Below are 15,537 nucleotides of genomic sequence, written 5' to 3'. Positions count from 1 at the left end.
GCAATGTTCTTCTCCTCAATAATACATCCGGGACTGCAGGCTTACGCAAACGCAAAATGGCTCCAGATAACTAGATGGGAACTAATGATGACCATCAATTCTACAGTTAATGGATTCAACGCAATAAAAGAGGAGCTGCGAGCTGTAAGGATGGTAGCACTCCAGAACAGATATGTATTGGACCTCCTCACAGCCATGGAAGGAGGAGTTTGCGCAAAGATAGGACAATCATGCTGCACGTTCATTCCTGCCAACGATGCTGACAATGGTACACTGACAGAAGCAGTTTCACAATTGGCCCAGATGCACTCCAAAATGATGGATGAAAGTAAAGGTGTGAATAAGGATGAGAGCTGGTTTTCACTATTATGGTCATGGATGCCATCTTGGCTGTCAGATGGACTGAAAATTATAGTTGGTTGTACTATTTTGGCTGGAGCTACACTGATCATAATAAGATTTTGGAAGGCCCGGAAGGCACGCACCACTGACGAGTTGCTTGAAATGGTCGGTATGCACCCCTTGATGCCAGCAGATGACGGCCAACACACAGGCATAATAATACAAGAGAGAGAGAAGTTGCGCAACCAGATCATCACCAACCATCTGGACCCACCATCGGTGAAGATCGAGAACCCAAGAAACCCCAGGAGCTACATAGGGAAATGGGTATACTGTACTCCTGGAGGAACCTGTGAATATATGTATTGGTCATTTGAAGATCATGTGAACCACTATGGACATTTAGGAGGAATAACTAAGATATGGAGAGTAAGAGGAGATAATGAAAAGGATATGTTTGTGGTCGACAAGTCGACCAGAGGGGGGACTGAAGTGGGAGAATGGAAGACCAGGCTCCCGTCCTTCACCTCTCGCGCTTGGCCTAAAGGGTCACGGCCCAGGCACCCGGCACGAGAAGAGTATGCCCATCTACCAGGCGACCAAATACCCTGGTACAGGAACATACGGATGTGTCCATCTGCCTGCCCAGCAGCCCGCCCTGGCCATGCCGACACCGGCGGCGCGGATCAACTAGACTAAAACCTACACGTCGTTAGAGATGCCATGACGACCTAGCCAACGGTCAGCACACCGGTACAAATATACACACTGGACACTCCCGCACCAATCTACACGAAGAATATACTCAGTGCTATGACGTAGGCGACAGACATACTCACAGACGTGCATCTTTATTATTTCCACATAGACTTTCAAAATGCAGAAACGCAAGACGCATCATGAACTCATCTAAAAAGCTTGCTTACGCTTCTCCTAAACCCAGGTGCCACAATGAGAAATATAATGAAGACACAATACTGGTCATAAGACAATATGGTACTGTAACCTAAAGCGCCTGTGCACCAAACGGTTCCACCTGTACACCAGGCCTAAGTAGGCCGCAAGCAAGAGCTTCCATGGACGTTAAAAGAACAAGAGTCAGGTTGCTGATCCTGCAGAATGAGCCCGACGAAAGCAAACAGCCAAGGTCGCAATGTTGCAAACCCACATCCCGAATGCAGACCATCAAGGGCACGATGTTGCAACCTCGCACGCCGCACACCAACGTTAAAGTCACACCTGCAAATTAAACCAGGCACACAGGGGAAAAACAATATTAATTGTGCAGAATTCTGCCTCAAATACGGTCCCACCTCACGTGACCAAGCCGAACCTGACAGGATGCCAAGCCCAGGAGAAAGAAGGCGTCTGGATCCCTTGTTACAAGACATAGGCAGATACAATTAAAAGGCTCAATGGACATCTGCGACAGTGGGAGTAGTCAGCCTTTCAGCTTATGAATAAGTCCTCACATTGTCTGCACGTACTCTTAGTGAAACATTGTTGCAAATGACAGGTACACCGAGAGCTGGGAACAGCGATGGTCCCAGGCTGGGAAGCTCGCGGGCGCACCAATCAGAACATGGGGCTCCTATCACTGCCGCCATTAACATTAACCAATCATCAGGGGTCTTCATGTAACAATTCTCATGTATCTAATTGTAGGGACAACCCAGATATATCACCTGACTAACCCTTGTCCACTAATATTGTTCTCTATACGTATGCTATACCAACCCTACCACTCGAGCAACCAATTAAGAGTGGCGATAGGTTTTTTGCTAACTTTCCAAGGTGACGCAAGTAGCGCGTCATACTAAGGTAAAAAGGGCCTGCGAGCCCTACGATTGTGTGTGTGTCAGGACGGACGCGTACGCTCCTTGACCCATCCCTGCCGTTTTTGTCTAATAAACAGCAGAGTCACCTTGCTTCTTGCGTGTGTCTCATACTCTCTCTCTTTTGGGATATACGGGAGGAGTTGGGGCCTCCTTGCCCGGAGGTCTGCGGACGGCCCGGCCGACCCCGGCAGAATTTCCCCCCCCGACATACTAATGTAAAGTACCGAGCCACGGGACTGCCCGCCTCCGCGCTCCTGGATCCCAGCTAAGGCCCACAAGAAACCAGTCACATCTCAAGGATAACATGCAACCACAAGTTCAAAACCATCAAGCACAAGCACTGTTTTTTATTTATAATGGCAATAGCCTTGGTGGCAAAGCGCATGCGCGGGAGTTCCAATATGGGTGTGGCCTTAAACGATGTCCCAAGAATGCAACACTGTAAGAACCAGCCAAGAAGAGGCTGCGCGATTCATATTTGACTCTCGGAGTCAGAAGCCTCCGGTCGCTTCTGCCCCCGCCTCCAGGTTAATGAGACCTATCAGCGCATGTTTCTGTGAAATACATGAGCCAGTCATCCTCGCGGCTGCGCGGGAAGATAAATGATTCCAGGCATTGGACAGCTGCCACTTTCCCACACAGCCTGTAGTGTGTGTCGTCCTTATTGGGCCAGAACACGGAACACATTTTTTTTTTTAGAGTTAAGAACTTAAAGCCAATTTGTCAACTTCTGGCTTGGGAAGCAGACTGTGTATTAAAGCGATTGTGGCAGAAACCATAGTGTGCAAACAGAAATATCCCTTTCCGAAAAGAACATGATTTTGACACCCTGTGCCCAGCATTTGGTTATATTTTATTTTAAGCAATGTCATACGGTTTTCTAGAAGTGCAGTTTGTGAACTTAAACTCTGACAAACAGCACTGAAGTAATACTCCTGGGAGTGGTTGCAGGGGTGGACATGCATTTACAGAAGGAACCTCTGCTGGGATCTGCCAAACGCGCCAAGAAGCCCTTAACTTGTGCAGCGGGCGCTCTACGTCGCAAAATAAGTAATGTTTCAGATATGGCGCAGAAAAAAGTGGAACATCCCACCCAGCGTAATGGCAAAAAATTACAGATTTTCCTTGAAATTCTGCACACCAGAGGCCGCAGCCTTTAAGGTAGAGCCTGGACCCTGGGAAGAAATCCTTATAGGAAAGAGTTGAAGTTCTACTTTAATGCCCCTACTGGTTTCTGTTGTTTTCTCAAATGAATGCAGTTTGTAAATCATTTGTCTGTGCTTGTAATTTTTTTGGTCGAGCACAATGTTTCATTAATTTATAAAAAGAATAGAGATGCGTGCACAGAGGCGAGTATATGCTGCACTCGGAAGGCATCGGCGCGCAGCATGGAAAGCACTGCAAGATGGCCAAGTCCTGTTTAATAACCCCTCACACATCATGATCTCTCTCATAAGACCTGGGTACCAAGTCACGCAGCAAACAATCTTGAATAACTGCAGGACACCCCATCGCCGAAGCAAGGGCTAACGGTATCCGGGCATTTTGGTGAAAACTGATTTTGTGGTGTGAAAACCGTGGTACTGCGGGGCGGTAAAGGAGTGAGTGCGTGGAAAGCACAGTGGAGACTTGTCAAGTGCAGTCAGCGTTGTTTCTGTACCTCTCTACGCTGGGCTGGGTCCTGGATCATGCTCCCAAACTGCGGCTGCTGGCTGGCTCCTCTCCTCGTCGCCACTGTCACCCCAGTACCCGCTTCTCACCGCCCTGCCTGCAGGCTGCCCAGTGGCCCTGCTCCTCGAGACCCCGGTTCCAGGGGAGTGTCAGTGGGCTCCTGTGTCGGGGTGCAGCGTGCCACTGTCCCCGCTGCCAGCTGACATTTCCGCGGGGTTCCGGCGCTGGCTGCAGGCTACTCTGAGCCATCCCCTCGCTGCTTACTCCTCCGTGCGTGCTGTGGCTGATGCAAACCCCGCCCCCGCTTCTTGGAAGAGGGGAAAAAAACGCACAGCTGGACTCTCCCGCAGCCGTCTCATCCAGCACTCTGCGTGCAGCCCGAGGACGTGCCGAAAAAGAGAGATGCGCCCCAGATTTCGGGAAAATATATAGATCGACATCGATTCACGATCAGCGATCAAAATAAGTTCAAGCAGGCGGCATCGGAGGAGTCTGGAGCTTAAATGGAGAAAGTGTTACACGGGACAAGGAGCCACTTAGTGCGAGTCTGGTCTGTAATGACTTCCACATCTGATAAAACAGCAATACAAGATGTACATGGTGACTAGCAGCGGACCAGAGGAACTAAGGAATGCAGATGCGAGAACCCGTGGACAATAAAAGTTTTGCAACACTCTCTGGGTCTTTTTCTTTCGTGGTGGGGCTGTTTGCTAAAGTACACCAGGAGTCCCGCGTGTCTGCAAGCAATTACGCGCCCTGAGTCAAAGGCCGGCTTTATTCTTGGACTGATAACGTCTCAACCACTAATACAAGGCACTTTGAAGACTACTTAATCCAAATGTGTGCTTCACACTTTGAAAACACCCCAGTTTAACCACTTGACCATCTGCTCTTTTGAATGGGTGGGCTGATGGATGAAGATGGGGAGACCAGATTTTGAAAATAAAAAACCGGGACAGGTCAAAAACATGAAAGCAGGACTAGCACCCCAAGCGCATTCAAACTCCCCCACTCCCACCTCTGTCACGCCCCCCCTTCCATGGATCTTCATCTCCATGGGATCATGCATTAAAATAAATATTTCCAGCACTTCTCATATGTATATTAACTGCATGGCTGTAAAATGACAGGTCCCTAAAGAGCTTTGAGGAGCTTTTGCTTTGACTGTTGTTACAGGCTCTGCTACGCCCATTGGTTAACCAGTCTCAGTGACGCCATCCGTGGATGCATGTGGTTATGGACACAGAGGTTGGATGTCCGAGGCTACCCTGGGCTGTCTAACAGTGGTGAAGCTGGGAAACTAATGTAAAACTGTCAGCTTGAATTGTTGCATGCCTGCAGCGGCCACCCTCCCAAAACTGGGACGTGGTTTTTAAATTAAAAAAACTCTTGGGGCGGGCGGACACGGGTCCTAATTCTGGGATGGTCCCGGCAAAACCGGGATGTCTGGTCACCCGAATGAAGTCTACGTTTAAGCAGCTCACTCTAGAGTCCGCCATCGCTAAGTGCAGAGTTTAAACTGCAGAGATTGTCCACCAGATCCCTTATATGTGTAGGCGAGGCAGAGCTATGCGGGAGCTGCACTTGCTGCCCAGCCCGGGAGATGTATGCAAGCTCACTCAATTACACTAACTAAAGGAGTCCTTTGGCCCTCTTATGGACATGTCCTTCCAAGTAAACACAGTTTTTAGCTAAACCTCTTAGAATGGTCAGCTTTTCAGGAAAATCCAACAGTTCGTGGCCGAGCCACATCTGGGTCATATAGCAAGATTCATTGTAGGTGCTCAATTGGAGCACTGTCTCTCCTATCTGGATGTAACAAACTTCAGATGTCAAGTCTCCAAATCTTACAGAATTGAGTGGCACACATCATGCCCAATATTCCAGTATTTGTACATAGAACCCCAACACTGCACAATTTACATTACACGTACAATATCGTATAATGCTCAAATTTGCAACATTAGTCCAAAAGTCATGTGTGATCGCCCTGCCCAATTCATAAAAAAATGTGCCAGTAGTGCCGAGGTTTAAACTAAAAAGCGTAGGAGGTATACTCTTCATGGTTCAAGGGCTTTTAGAATGGAATAGCTTGCCGGAAAAAACATATAGACCAATCTAATTCTGGAATCAAGCAACTAAAAACGCAATCCTTCCCTACTATCATCTAAGAGCTACACAAACTATGCCACCAGCACTTTTATGGACTAGGGCTCTCAGTGTTATATAAATGAAATTAACATAACATAAAAGGTTGCCTCTGTGAATTGGTGGACCTGCGCGCAGACTGTGGGGTGAAAAGACAGCCCCAGAGTGACAGAGATGGAGAGGCCATACTAGGCCCTATTGTGAGGGTGACGCTGGCTAATGTGAAGTTCCATTGAAATTTAAAAGCCAGTTCAAAACAGTGATTTTGACGTAAGGCCTAGTGAAATGGAACAAAATGGGCCTAGCTACTTCCACTAAAATGGACAGGGGCGCGAATGAAGGGGAATCTACCTGAAAGCTTAAAACTGATGGATTTGCCCAATGAATGGTAAATAACCTGTGGTGCTGCAGATGCTAACTTCGTGTAAACTGGGAAAAGGCACCGTTTTGACAGATTCAAGACTGCAGCAGTAAACATGTGAAAATATACTTTGAAAGGATAGGCATGCGAAAAATACCAAGGAGGAGTGATGCTTGACATTTAAGAAATAGTCAAGTGACAGATTGCGTTTATCAGGAATAAAGAGACTTCATTTTCATGATATAAAATGACAGCCTGTAAAGAGAAAGGCATATTTAATTTTTGTAGCAGTGAACACTGGTTTCCTATGTTAACTGTGGCCTATCTGTGTGCATACGATTAATAATGAATCTACCTCTGTTCTAATATAGCAGAAAAGAAAAATTGTATTTTAAACCACATGCCCAGATATAATGCTAAAATGTTACATGTAAGCAATTGTCGATTTAAAGCTGTATTTTCTGAAGTATGGATGCAGCTGGTGTTTTCCCCACGGACTGAAAGATCTGTACCTTTTAACATTTGAACTCAAGACCTTTGTCTGAGGACCTCCAGGAGAAGAAGGTCTGGTTTTCAGTTATAAATACAAAGAATATACAGAGAATTAGATCAGAACTGTGGGATTTGCAGATAACACAGCTATCAGAAATTACCTTTAAGGTCTGGTCTCACCATTAGCTGTGCATTAGTGGCCAACAGAAATGACCTTTTCAAGGCTAACTCGCCCTCAAGAAATGGTTTCAGAGCCACTAATGGAGGATCAAACATTGTGTATGAAACAGATTGCTGATAACCAGATGTTTGGGTCAGGTGACGATGGAGAAATGCAAGCTGAGAATTGGTGGGGGCTGATGTGAAACTGATGGAAACATGAAATGCTTTGCCATTGACTAGCATTAAATACATTTTTTGAATCAAAAATGCATTGTACATCCCAGTGAGCTCATCCCAGTCTCATATTCAAGGGGATAAAAAGCCTGACAGTACCACGTAAAAACACATTTTGTGTGATGGATACGGCTTGAGTTAAAAGATACATTATGATTCCCGGCCTTCTCATAATTCAGAGGCAATAGAAAGTTGGTGTGGTGATAGGTTATGGAAATCAGTTTTTAATCAGGAAGGGGCAGATTTGTGACTATTTTCGTGCAGCAGTAAATCGCGAAAAATGGTAGCTCCTCCCAGGAAGGGCGTGCCGAGATATGATTAGTATTTTCAAACTCGCCATAAAATATAGAACTGAAATGATGCATGTTTCTCCTTCCTCAGCTTTCATAACCCATACCTCCCAACCTCTGGTCCTATCAGCAGCCAGTGGACATCTTGGTGGGGGGTGAAGGGAGAGAGCTGGCCAATCCGTAGCATGGAAAATATGATAATAATGGAGTGTCATCAGCACTATATCTTGGCAAGTTCCAATCTAAGAGGGGACTGGAAAGAAAACAACTAGGGAGAGAGAGACCAGGAAGGAGAGCTGCCTAATCCGTAGGGGCACCATCTACCCAGAGGGACAAAGCTAAACCAAGGCCTACCTAGAAAGTGGGAGAAAAGGAGACCCAGGGACTTTTCTTGGAAATCTGGGCGCCCTATCTGAGAGAGGTCTGTGACTGAAGAGACCTGGCTGGTGGATAGAGGTTTGAGGTGTGAGCCTGAAAGAGGGTCCTAGGATCTGGCAGGCTTCCTGACCCAAGAACAGAGATGTCCCATGTAAGCAGATATATCCCAAAGCTATCATTTGTGTGGGGAGCTACCTGCCTTAATACCTTTCCCTTAGTGGGAGAAGGGGGGGGTGCAAAACTGGGTAGACCCTGTCCATATTAAACTAAGAAGTTAACTCAATGAATTTTCTATAAAAGAACACCCTATCCAGTTACCTTGAATCGTGTTGGAATCTGTCTGTTGAACCCTTAACTTTGCATTGGTGGGTGCTCTCCATTAGTTGGAAGGGGGTGAAAGTGTGTATACCCTTAGCACAATTAACTAAAAACATAATTTAATTAATTCCCTTAAGGTCATTTATCACGTGTGATGTTTTTGTCAAAAATTCGAAATTGACAAAGGATTATCCCAGTGCACTGTAAATGACTCTAGTCTGTAATGGACTCGGGTAACCCTGTTATTCAATTGTATATGCTAGTGTCCCCAAAATGAAAAACCCAACATCTTGCATTCCCTGTGAAAACAAATTGTGCAAAACGAATTTTCCCTTTCAGTCCAAACCAGAATCCCAAACCCTTGCATTTTCATTGTAGGAGTGGTGTAACACCAAATTCCCCATTTATTCCATTGTAACTCACATTAGAATTCCAAAACATTGCATTTGATCTAAATAAAAATCCTGGGGGGGTTAGGGGGGGGGGTTGCTGGGAGAAAGGTATGTTTGTTTTGGATTTGTCCTATTGGTTAATTTGCAAGAAATCTGATGTGAATTGTGACTGCCAACTTCAAAATGTTACCTGTGTCTTATAGCAACTGAAAGTCCTTTAATCCTATATTAGTCAATTGGTGCAAGAACTTTGAATTTGTGATATTGTGTAGAGCCACAGCATTGGTAGTTGATGTCTTTGTGATTGCCTATGATTCTTTGCAAAACTTAAATAAATATATATTCTTACTATACAACCCCCTGGTTCCCAGCTGATTGATGGTAAAGAGGGTATTTTGACGTAGGGTAGGATAGAAGTGGAGGCCTTACTAAAGTTGAATCTGTAAAGCGTTTTGTTGTGTGCCACCTTGCTTGGGGGGGAAAGGAACTCCCTGAGTCGAGAGAGACCGTATAATAAACTGTGACAAAATACTGGTGGCCACAGGATGCAACAGACAATATGCTGCAAGTTTTTGTGGGTTGGCATCTATATGCCTACCATTGAGGGGAAGGCAGGTCTTACCAGTTTACTGAAGTAGTGTTTTGAATAGAGACAGCCCAACGTGGAAGACAAATGTGAAAGCAATCTGTGGAAAGAGTTACTTTATTGTGATGGAAAATAAAGTGACAAACAGGAGGACAATAAAAACAAAGAATTAAACAAGAATTGGCAAAGCCAACAGTTTTGGCAAATGTGTAGGCATGCACTAGGCAGCTTCAAGGTGCTACTGGGCAATAAGATGGCAATGGATCTGTGATGTTTTACTGCACGGGGTATTTTACCACTGTTTTCTTGTGGTATCTTTATGGGGGGTGACCCCTAACCCTGTTGCCCCACATCTCTTATCCCCCCACCCTTAACTCCTTTCCCTATACCCCTTTACATGCTACCTACGATTAATCTACATTATACATTACAATATTACACTAAACACCATTCAATTGTACAAAACCCATCTAAACAAAGTGACAGTGTATTAAGTGAAGAATCAGAAACAAATACAGCAGGAACTTAGACACTGTATTAACTACTGACAACCTTATAGAAGTTACACCAAATGTACTATGCCTTACCCAAACAGAGCATAACACACCCTGTGGCATTTATAAAGACAAAGATTCTGACACTACATTACAATATGCAAATGGCAACTACAAAGCTATGATAGAAGAGTAGCCATTTCAATAAACAATATATTTTTTAACTTAAAAAAACATATCAAACAAATTGAAGCTAAAGTTAACATTTTATTATGGAAAGGCACTACAAAGGGAGCGCAAATTACTGCAGGAGACATAAAACTTAATTTACAAACATTTTCACTCACAATGATGGTTACAAAATATTAAAAGCTATTCCTGGATCACCAGCATACTGGGAACATAGTAACGCAGTTTATTTGCTGTGATAAGACAAATAGGACTTGTTTTAACATTATCTGCTGCTGAAACTCGTTGGACTCACCTTTTAGCAATATTGAGCCAATAAAAATTATACTGATGAGGAAGTAAAACATTTAAGATGGGAACACAAGTGCAAATGATACAAGATCCAGTAACATGGAATAACAATTAATCCACATTGGACAATACAATCAGAAACTAAAGACCACTAACCTTTTGCCATTGAAAATGCTTGTAAACCAAGCTTGCAGGTGTTGTCTGGTTTTTTGCCCACCCATTCACTGCCCATGGCCATGATAACCCTTATAACCATTCCCACACAGTTCCTGTCCCTTCCCACCCAAAACACCTCCTTATGGGAACTATTTTATCTTGCTTTATTTAAACCTCACTATTAAACTTTGTAATCAAACTTCCTGCTAGTGTTTTTTGGAAAACATTGTTCTAAGAGTTCATGACTTAATCGTAAAAGCACTACTCCTTCCCTGAAGTCCCGCTAAAAACATGTATTGACATATTCAACTGTTTTGTCATGTGTATATGTAGTCAGCATTTGCCAGGTACTGCTACTAGATAACTATGTACTCGCACCATTGTGCATCTGCTTCTATCAATAGCCAGTTAATATTACTAGCGCAATGCCAGGCAATTGCCTTTTGCTTGCCTACACAAGGCCAAACTGTTGCTATTGGCAAGGCTTGTTAACTATGCATGCTGAAACTTAGGCGTGATGTGTTTGGAAAAGACATTACACTTCTTTTTATTAAAAAAGAACAATTTTGTTAAATATATTTCTTTGACATACCTTTTGTTCTGTATAATGAGTCTCTCCGTTTTATGGTTTAGGATTTGTGCTGTTGTGTGCACATACCTGGCACGTTGCCAAACTATTGTTGCTTCCAGTTACTAACAACATTTTTGAACCAGGCCCTAAATTAAAATTGTCAGTAAATTACACTGCAAGCTATTTTAATTGGAAGATTCTCAACTATATATTTTTTGTTGTAAAGAATGACTTCCTTTTGTAATTTTGGAATGTCGGATGGTGTTCGGTGAATGCTTTTTAAAAGTGATTGCACCCGCCATAATTTATCAACCCAAATGTTCCAGAATTTTACGAATGTACCATTTCTAGACTTTCACTTGATTATAACCAATGCATTTTTCCTCTCGCACTCCACACTTTGGAATTAGTCAAATGCACGGCCACACCCCTGCATGAATCTGCTTTTACATACAACTTGAATGGCACTTTGCAGAACACTCCTGCCATAGGAACGTAGCTACCTGTCAGAACAAAAAATGAGAACTGTCACTACACACATAACCGACTATCTTCTTACAGGCACCCCTTCACCTTATTTCCCTACTGCAGCTCTCTCCAACCATACGCATGCCAATTAGACATGGGTCGCTAGCAGGCACTAAGCCAAGCCCTCGAAACCTTTAATGGCCACTATGCACACACGCATACTATCATATCCTAACTTTCCCATACTTCGGTCCCTTCAAGGGCGTTCGCCCTACAGTGCATTGGGACCATTCTCATGGTGAAAGGCGCTATACAAATGACAAAATTAAATGAAATGAAGCCATTATGTTTCAGAAGACTGCTTAGAAATAACACTGGCATCCCTTTAAAAGTAAGAAATAGCTCAGAGACCTAGAGTTTGGGGGTATTGTGAATGGGGAGGCGAGGTGGTGGATGGGAATGGCCACAGGGACTAGTATGGCCATGAACAGTGAATGGGAGGCTCTCCTCACTCCTCACATCCAATCACTCTCTTATCTTCAATTTCCATGCCAATAGTTTTGGCTTATAGGCTGTGCTTTCAGAGCCACCTAATAGCCGAAACTCAAATAATATTAGGATCACTCCATTTAATGCTTAACAAGTGGAAACAACTACATTAAAATATACCCACTGTAATTATTTGTCTTCTATATTACGGATTATTGAGATAGGCACAAAAGTGCACTGTCTACCCTGGACAAAATGAACAAATATTCCCATTTAAAATGTAGGAAAAATTAAACTCTGTTATGAAACACTGTTCAACCCATAAAAATGTCATACGTGGTACCTGGTCTTTCCTACAAACACAAACTTAATACCAAGACGTGCCCTATTCAGTAAACTAACTACATAGAAAGAGATGTAAAAATGCATCAGTCTATGTGGGTGATTCATTGTGTGAACCACAAGGAAAGGCGCGGGTTTCATTTTAAGTCAGAGGTTTCTGAGCATTAAATTCATCGATTCAATGATCTCATGTATTCACTTGCAGGCTGCCATCTACCACCCTGTCTGAAATGAAGCACTTTATGCCCTGCTTTGCGAACCCCACCTTTAGTCTAGGAAGCAAATCGGTGTGATATGAAGTGCACTTGTGCGCCAAGCAATGCGCGGCTCTGCAAGAATGGTGAGAGCGGGGTTGTTAATGGGATAGAAAAAGAGGCAGATGCCAATCCTGTGGTGTTGATGCGTGCATGCCGCAAGTGCCAGAGTACCGAGTGCCAGTGGGATTCCAAGTGGGCATTGGCCAAGAGAACCTTGAGCGTGTGGTTGAAATTGCGTGAAAAGTGAGCAGTGGTGTTGCGTAGTTAGTGTGGCGTGTTTACAGGCAGTTGACAGCATGTTTGGGGGTTGCATGGTATGGAGAGATCCTCAGAGAATACTTTGAATAGCGCCCGCCCCGTGAGGATAATGCAGCAGCCAGGGGTGTTGCTAGGTCTGGAAAAGATCAGGGGCTATGCTAATATCGGGAATGTCAGGACTCAGGGCTAGCTAGCCTTTTGGTTGTAGGCCTTGACCTTCTATCTGGGGCTACAACCAGAAGACCTGAGTCTGTGGCCCCACAGACCCTCCTTAGCAACGCCACTGGCAGCAGCCAATCTGTGCCATCACGCCGAGTTCATGCGCTTGAAACCCTGTTTTTGTAATGGCATAATGATTGCAAAACACAAAAAAGCTCTGCATTTTCAAAATATTTCAGTAGCGGCTAGGCCCCTAGAGCCTTTCAGTATGAACAGACACCTCATTCATGATTCAGCTCGCAGGTGTGGGTGGCCAATAATACCACTGGCAGAGCGGGAAGACTTGCTAATGCATCTGCTTCAGAAGCCCTTAATCACACGAATCAGAGGCGGCCGGCGCTCGCCACAGGAGATTAGCGCCTTTCCCGCCTCCTATGGAGGTTGCACAGCAGGCACAGCACAGCCTGAGAAAAGTCCTACCCAGAGACACTTGCTCTGCCGTGGCAGGGAATCCCACGCGTGGGCCTGGTGTTTACATTCTTTTATGAGTCACTACTCCAGGACTCGGTGAAAATGCGGGTTTACTCACAGCTAATGAGGCTTTTTGAAGTTAACCAGAATTGAACTGGAGGTGAACTTCCAATGAGGGCCACTGGGTGGCGCTGAGGCGTTTGTGACTGGGCTCAAATGTTGATGGTCTACCTGTGTCTCAGTCAGAATCAACCAGGCGTATTTCCGAACCTTAAACATATGTGATTGGACAAGAGTGCCATGCTGTCAGCAGAGCCTGCCACTTCTTAAATTTGACAATGTGTTAACCACATAAGGGGTCCTCAGGTTTAATCCCCAAGAGTCAAATTTAGTCCATGCTTTCAATTTAGCAACACAAAAAAATTAGAATGATTTAGTATGCAACTGTCCTGAAAATCAGGCATTGTTGCGGTTCTTGAGGACTAGACTTGGAACTGGCATGTCTTGAGGAATAATCCGGCTCACACAATAATGTCTTGCTGCAACTTTTGGGAGCACACTTCTGTGACCATCTTGGAGCCTGGGACCTGTGGAAGCTGGCCATCAAGGACTCTTCTAGAGACAATTCAGGGGGACCCAGGCAGTCCCAGGAAGTCCCCATCTCACAGCAAAGGTGTCCTTAGACGACACGTGTGCTCCACTGCTCTCCTCCCGGGATGCTGCCCGATTGGTGCGGAACAGGAAGTGCCATCTAAGATTTCTCATTGGGTTTCCTATATGTGGAAGTGGGAGCTGAGCATCATAACTTCCCTGAAATGGTGGAACTCGCGTAGCTTCTCCATCTTTTTAATGCTCTCCACTCCCTGGAGCTTGAATGAAGTTCAGGTTCATGGAGCCTGCAACACACAGACCAGGGCTCAATGGCAAGCAAGCCACGTGACATTACTGCACATTTGAGTTCTGAAGTAAGGGCCAGGACGGAAAAAGGCTTATTTGTTGAGATGTTCGATTACACTGGTATTGCCGAGCAATAAAATAAGGTTGACAAGGGCAATGTTGTTAGAAAGATGTTTTGTGGTGATTCTCTCCCTAACTGAAGGCAGGCTTTCAGGAATCATGCCTCAGATCTGACTGAAAGGCTTCAGCATCTAGGAAGCAAAACATGCACGTATTCCCAATACATTTAGTTATGAGGAATTTCCTTCGGAAGCTTGGCCTAGCTAGGTTACTATTTTTGAGCACCCAAACCTTTCTTGAGGCAGAATTAGAAGTGGTCTATTTGCACATCTACTGGGGGTGGGGTAACCAGTTGGCCGCATTCCGAAGGCATCCGGCATCACCTGCAATAAGTAGGTGCGCGCCTGTTCCCCAAGAGATTGTAAACACGGGAGTGCATGGCATGCAGCACATGTGGTCCCCCCAAATCAGCCCCAAGTCAAGTGTCTAAAGAAATAAAAAGATCAGGACTGCTAGGAAAGATCTGTTAGCTCCCACTCAATTTCTGCAATCAGGTAGTTGTGCACCAAAGTCTCCTTGATCATCAATCTGGATTGTCTTTGGGGCTCTCCCAATATCCCGGCTCTGCCTCCACCCAATTCCTGGGGAACGGTTTCAGGGAAGGTTTGGGAATACCTGCAGTTAATGTCTGTAGGGATGGGAGTGGCACGGCGTTGCTTCATGTGCCGGGCCGCCTTCTTGTTTCGAGTTGTTGGTGCAAGGGATACGGTTAAGAAGGAAATGCCTCTGGGCAGGGGTTTCTGAGCGCTACGCTGCAGCTCTTTTCCATGATCTGCTTTCTTCTCCCTTCGACTAGTGTCCAATAAGAAGCCCAACTAATACCTGAGGCGCAAATCATCTCCAGCAGAAAATCTGCTTTGTCACATTTGCTTCCCTGCATCAGGCCTTGCAAACATCAAGCATGCGGATGCAGGCACACTGTTATTGTGTTTGATTTTAGACTATTATCCACTGGCAGGGAGTAGCATATCAGCATGATGGGTTTCATTTCAAGGGCTGCTTCTACTTTGACATCTGTATGGCAATGGCAATGGGTTGTTCAATCTTATGCACATATGTTGACACGTTTAGCACTTTTCTGACCGGTTGGTCCTGCAAACGTAGGCGTGTACATCACCTTGATGACTTGTTGCTAATGGACCATACCTCAACGAAACAGCATT

General features: G+C 44.9%; 1 protein-coding gene across 3 annotated transcripts in view; it reads right to left on the bottom strand.

Moving 5' to 3' along the window:
- STARD13 (StAR related lipid transfer domain containing 13) overlaps window positions 1-15,537 on the bottom strand; it is a 634,151-nt gene that overhangs the window by 217,066 nt on the left and 401,548 nt on the right. Inside the window, exon 1 of one of the 3 annotated variants that reach the window (XM_069640771.1) lies at window positions 3,841-4,175. The exons of the other annotated variants lie outside the window; for them this stretch is intronic. The gene's annotated coding sequence lies outside the window, so the exon portion shown is untranslated. Of the gene's footprint in view, window positions 1-3,840; window positions 4,176-15,537 lie in introns of those variants that run through there. 3 annotated transcript variants of the gene reach the window in all.

Source organism: Ambystoma mexicanum, chromosome 7q, assembly GCF_040938575.1.
Source record: "Ambystoma mexicanum isolate Mex_15411 chromosome 7q, UKY_AmexF1_1, whole genome shotgun sequence".
NCBI lineage: Eukaryota > Metazoa > Chordata > Amphibia > Caudata > Ambystomatidae > Ambystoma > Ambystoma mexicanum.
Note: the sequence above shows the minus strand (reverse complement) of the source record. Positions and strands in the feature narration are given on the sequence as shown.